Source organism: Nycticebus coucang, chromosome 4 (genome assembly GCF_027406575.1).
Source record: "Nycticebus coucang isolate mNycCou1 chromosome 4, mNycCou1.pri, whole genome shotgun sequence".
NCBI classification, from domain to species: Eukaryota; Metazoa; Chordata; class Mammalia; order Primates; family Lorisidae; genus Nycticebus; species Nycticebus coucang.
Window position 1 is genome coordinate 30,343,046 of NC_069783.1, and position 5,073 is coordinate 30,348,118.

General features: G+C 40.2%; 1 pseudogene across 1 annotated transcript; it reads left to right on the forward strand.

The window, feature by feature from the left end:
• Window positions 1-1,546: 1,546 nt before the first annotated feature.
• LOC128583643 (60S ribosomal protein L38-like) lies at window positions 1,547-2,297 on the forward strand (annotated as a pseudogene). The gene has a single exon (XR_008379511.1). The product of XR_008379511.1 is annotated as a 60S ribosomal protein L38-like (transcript).
• Window positions 2,298-5,073: the final 2,776 nt, after the last annotated feature.

The following is a 5,073-nucleotide window of genomic DNA, read 5'->3' on the forward strand; positions in this document are numbered from 1 at the left end:
AAAAATTACCAGGCATACAATGATAACTTGTGATCATTTTGTGTCAGTATCCTGATGGAAAGAAAATTATGACCTATACCATAATCAATAGAAAATACATAGTAGCCAGGCATCATGGCAGGTGCCTGTAGTCCCAGCTATTTGGGAGGGTGAGGAAGGAGCATCACTTGAGCCCAAGAGTTTGAGGTTGCTGTGAGCTATGATGACTCCACAGCACTCTACCCAGGGCGAAAGAGTGAGTCTCTGTCTCAAAACAAAAAATATATAGAAGTAGATGTACAATTGATGCCTACAAAAGTGATTTTAAAATAGCTTTAAAATGTGTTAGAGAATTTATAGGAAAAGAGATAAAAGATGAACAGATTTGAGATTTTCAGCAGAGAAGCAGAAATTTAAAACCCAATGGTAGCTTTGCACGGTGGCAATACTGTAGTCAGTTCCAAGGCATGATGATTGCTAATTGAAAATTTCCCTAATACCTTACCGTGAAAACTTGCAATACAATCAGCATTGCAATTTTTGACAGCCTCTACGGAGATTTAATTTTTTTTAAAGGTAAGTGTCATAATGAAAAACACTAATCTGAAAGGGTACTAGTCAAATCTATCAAGTATAGACCATAAATGTCTTAACATAATAATCAAGTAAATGAGGCGAAAACTATATTAATTACTTTGATGTAAGCACTCCAAATTGTATTAAAAAACAACACATTGTACCCCACATATGCATAAATGTATTCTTGATCTATGTGTATATGACTTAATAATAAAAAACTAAAGGGCAGCACCTGTGGCTCAAAGGGGTAGGGCGCCGGCCCCATATGCTGGAGGTGGTGGGTTCAAACCCAGCCCCTGCCAAAAATTGCAAAAAAGAAAAAAAAAAAAAAAAACTTAAATTGGAACCAAAAAAAAAATTAAAATTTTCATTGGATGGGCTTAACAGTAAACTTAATACAGCAGACTGAACTCCAAGACAAACCAAAAAAATTATCAAACCAAAGCACATACAGAAAGAAAAATAGATCTTTGATACCTGAGGTACATTATCAGTCTAATGTTCCTCTACTTTGAGATACAGACGGAGAGCACAGGAAGAGAATGAGGCAAGAGAAATATTTGAAGAAATAAATGCCCCCTCGATTCCCCAAATTTGTTGAAAAATATCAATTTGCAGATCCAAGTTCAGTGAACCCCAAGAAGAATGTAATACAGAACACATCTGGATACATCACACTGCCCCAAAAGGAAAAAGAAAAAAAAAATCTTAAAAGTAGCTTCAGAGCAAGCAGATAGCATTACAGCAAATAAAAGAGTGATGACTAACCCCATCAGAAATGATGTAATGCAGAAAATGATGGAATGATACCTTTAAGGTATAAAGGTTAAACAACAAGAAAAGTTTAACCTAAAATTTTTTATCTAGTTAAAATATCCTTCAAAGTGGTAAGGCAAAATAAAAAAGTTTTCCCACATGAATAAAAACAGAATTTGTTGCTCACAGACTGATGTTACAGGAATAGCAAATGCTTTAAGAAATTCTTAAAGCTGAAGGAAGATTATCCATAATGGGAAGCTGTATCACCAGGAAGGAATTAAAAACTTTAGAAATGATAAATACATTGGTAAATATGAAAACTTTTTTTTTTTTGAGACAGAGTCTCAAGCTGTTGCCATGGGTAGAGTGCTGTAGAGTCACAGCTCACAGCAACCTTGAACTCCTGGGCTAAGTGATTCTCTTGCCTCAGCCTCCCAAGTAACTAGGACTACTGGTGCCCGCCACAACGCCCGGCTATTTTTTGGTTGTAGTTGTCATTGTTGTTTGGTGGGCCCGGGCTGGATTCGAACCCGCCAGCTCCAGTGTATGTGGCTGGCGCCCTAGCCGCTTGAGCTACAGGCGCCGAGCTGAAAACATTTTTTCATAAATTTTACTAAACATCTATTGGCCATTTAAAGCAAAAGAAAAGTACATTATGGCTTTCCTTCTCTTGCTGCTTGTTGTGAAGGTCCGTGTCTTCCCCGCACGCCTCGTCGTCATGCCTCGGAAAATTGAGGAAATCAAGGACTTTCTGCTCACAGCCAGGCGAAAAGATGCCAAGTCTGTCAAGATCAAGAAAAATAAGGATAACGTGAAGTTTAAAGTTCAATGCAGCAGATACCTGTATACCTTGGTCATCACAGACAAAGAGAAGGCGGAGAAACTGAAGCAGTCTCTGTCCCCCTGGTTTGGCAGTGAAGGAGCTGAAATGAAGCAGACATGCTGATTTGAATTGTATTAAATTTTAAAAATTCAAAAAAAAGAAAAGTACATTATGTGTGGAAGTAAAATATAGGACAAAAATAGCACAACAGACAAACATAATAAAGAACAATATAAGACAATAAGTGGAATTTTATCGAAATAAGTATTACATTGTACACAAAGTGAGATATTATCAATATAAGGTCATCTATGGTAAATTAAAGATGCATGTTGTAATCTCTCACCCAGTCACTGAAAAAATACAGTCAATCTAAAAAGCTATGAGAAAAGATTTTAGTAAAATTTAAAATTATGTGATTGATTCAAATGAAGTGAAGGCCTGGGTGTAGTGGCTTACACCTATAATCCTATCACTCTGGGAAGCCAGAGGATTGCTTGAGTTTGAAACCAGTCTGAGCAAGAGTGAGACCCCCATAGAAAAACTAGCCGGATTGTAGCCTTCATATGAAAGCTATAAATTAGTTTCATAGTAGGGCTGAGTACATTGGGTACTTTTTCTTCCATTCTTTGGATACCTTGCTAAGAAGAATATGTTCCAGCTCCATCCATGTAATCATGAAGGAGGTATAGTCTCCATCTCTCTTTATGGCTGCATAATATTCCATGGTGTACAAATACCACAATTTACCTAGGGTGCATCTTGGAAGGGTGCAGGTGAAGTTTACTAAGTGTAGAGTATAAGGGTTTGAACACAATAATTAAGAAAATGCCATGAAGACTATGTTAACCAGTTCGGTGAAAGTATTTCAGACTGTATATGGAACCAGCACGTTCTACCTCATGATTGCATTATTGTACACAGCTATGATTTAATAAAAAAGAAAAAGAAAAACTAGCCGGGTGTTGTGGCGGGAGCCTGTAGTCCCAGCTACTTGAGAGGTTGAGGCAAGAGGATCATTTGAGCCCAAGAGTTTGAGGTTGCTATAAGCTATGACACCATGGCACTCTACTCAGGAGTGACAGAATGAGACACTTAAAAAAGAAAAAAAAAAAGAGACAAAAGGAACAAAAAGCAGATGAGAAAAGTAGAAAATAGGATGTAGAACTAAAATAAAACAATGTCAATTAAGTTAAATTTAAATGACTTGTTCTCTTACAATCTGCCTTCCTGCAGGTTTGATGATTCACTCACAGGACTCAGCACAGGATACAAAGTAAAATCAGGAAAGAGAAAAAAGGCAATCCAGTGAAGTCCGGAGGAAATCAAGCACCAGCTCCCAAGAATTCTCTTCCAGTGTAGTCACATAGGATATTCTTTTTTTTTTTTTTTTTTGTAGAGACAGAGTCTCACTGTACCGTCCTCGGGTAGAGTGCCGTGGCGTCACACGGCTCACAGCAACCCCCAACTCTTGGGCTTACGCGATTCTCTTGCCTCAGCCTCCCGAGCAGCTGGGACTACAGGCGCCCGCCACAACGCCCGGCTATTGCACATAGATTATTCTTAATTCTTCCTAACAAGTAACAACATGCATGTTAGGCATAGTGAACCCCTCTATCTGTTAGGGAATGGGAGGAATCCTTTCCCAAATCTAAGTTCCCAAAACCCAGGCTTGCTACCAGGGCTTTCTAAGGAAAGCAATCTCAGACCTGGTATTTTAATTCTGTACAGTGGTCCAGATCAAAGTGTGTACAGTGGGTAGAGGGGAACTATGGTAGCTCATAGTTGGGTTTCAGACACCTAGTAGGGTGAGGAGGGTATCTATAATGATGGGAAGCTACGTATGGGGCGGCAGGGACAATGATGGAGTTATTCACATGGTAGATAGATAGCAGCCACATGGAATGAGGAATAAGAGCTCAAGCGTGTAGAAGAGAGACTGTATGGGAGAAGGGCATCAGGGGAGATTGGTTGCATACAGGAGACTTTGTCAAAGTGAATATACTAATCATAGTGGAGGCCAGGTTTATCACTGTCAGAGAAGGGGGTTATGAATACAAAAAAGGAGAAAACTAGAATGAAACCTGTAGAGTTGGGCTGGAATTGGATTTAAGTAAATTCATGGTTTACAATCTATAAAGATGAGAAAATAATAGCTATAATTGTGTGAATCAAAACTGGCAGGTTCAAATCCAGCCTGAGCCTGCCAAACGACTACAACCAAAAAATAGCTGGACATTGTGGTGGGCGCCTATAGTCCCAGCTATTTGGGAGGCTGAGGGAAGAGAATCGCTTAAGCCCAGGAGTTGGAGGTTGCTGTGAGCTGTGATGCCAAGGCACTCTACCCAGGGCGACAGCTTGAGACTCTGTCTCAAAAAAAAAAAAAGCCGAGCATCGTGGCAGGCGCCTATAGTCCCAGCTACTCAGGAGGCTGAGGCAAGAGAATCAGGTCTTGCTCTTGCTCAGGCTGGTCGAGACAAGTTTCTTTTCTTTTTCTTTTTTAGGTTTTTTTTTTTTTTTTTTACAGTTTTTGGCCGGGGCTGGGTTTGAACCCACCGGGATCGGCGCCCAACTCCTTTGAGCCACAGGCGCCACCAAGAGACAAGTTTCTTAATCTTCCTCTTTCCTCACATATACAGCGAAAATACTATTTATTTCATAAGCTTAAATCACACAACATAGGTAAAAGAGCTGCAGCACTCAACTAAATTCTCTTAACATTAGAAATGAACTCTGATCCCTCTTCCCTCAGCGATTTAAATCCCGTACCAACCCTTCGGACTGCTGAGAAATCCCCATTCCACCACCGCGTCTAAACAATGCGGGGCCCGCTGGGATACGGGGGCGGACCCGAAGGCCAGGACGCACTTCCGACTACGTGTCCGTATCAGCCAATCGGCCTCTCTGCCCCACCCCTTCCCTTCTGGGAAAAA